This window comes from Trypanosoma equiperdum (assembly GCF_001457755.1).
Source record: "Trypanosoma equiperdum strain OVI genome assembly, contig: ctg_60, whole genome shotgun sequence".
In the NCBI taxonomy this organism is placed as follows: Eukaryota; Euglenozoa; class Kinetoplastea; order Trypanosomatida; family Trypanosomatidae; genus Trypanosoma; species Trypanosoma equiperdum.
In genome coordinates this window covers 1631-2427 of record NW_027124543.1, presented here as the reverse complement: position 1 = coordinate 2427, position 797 = coordinate 1631, and positions in this window count along the sequence as shown.

The window sequence follows — 797 nt, the reverse complement described above, 5'->3', positions numbered from 1 at the left end:
AAAATGGAGCATATTTGCAGCACTGCCGTTTTTGTTATTTTCTACTCCAGTACTTTTGATACAGTGGACCATATCAGGGTTGTGCAATAAATGCGTAAAGTTGAAGAGGGAAAGTCTAACACCCTCTGCGCCGCATCCTTGCCAATAGAATGAGTGGCAGCAGCTCCCTGAGATAAATCACTTCCCCCTGACAAGAATAGTTTAGCAGAGGGCAGGCGAAAGGCACAGTGTTTGGCCTTTCAATGTTAAAAGCTGCAGTTAACTCCATTTATTTTCTTACTAAACATCCCAAGACACAGCTTAAAGCATGGATTCTTTGTGAAATACTCGTCGGTGAGGAGAGGGAAGCTAGATGGCTCTTCATAAGGGGCTGAATGTTGCAGCTGTGATAGGAATCCGTATTTACTTCGGGAAAGTCGTCACGAAGAAAACAGGGTGTGAGGTTTTGAGAGGACATATTGAGGCCACAGCAGTGCTGATACGCGGTGATGCCCACTCCATGCTGAATTTATATCCACTCCGTTAAAGTGCTGGTATATCGGTTATCCGCAGCACCTTCTTACCCAGAGAGTGCAAAGTGAGGAGTATAAACTGACATTGGCACTTTTCATTACTTCCAACATGCATTACACATGCCACTCGGATGTAATTCACCGTGTGATTACAGGAGTTATTTCAAATATCAAGAGAGCTATGGAGAGAAATGGTTTCCTGATCTTTTTTCACCCAATCTGCCATTTCATATTATCTCTCCCATGAGATTTCGATGATATGGGACAATAATGTGTGGTGGAGCA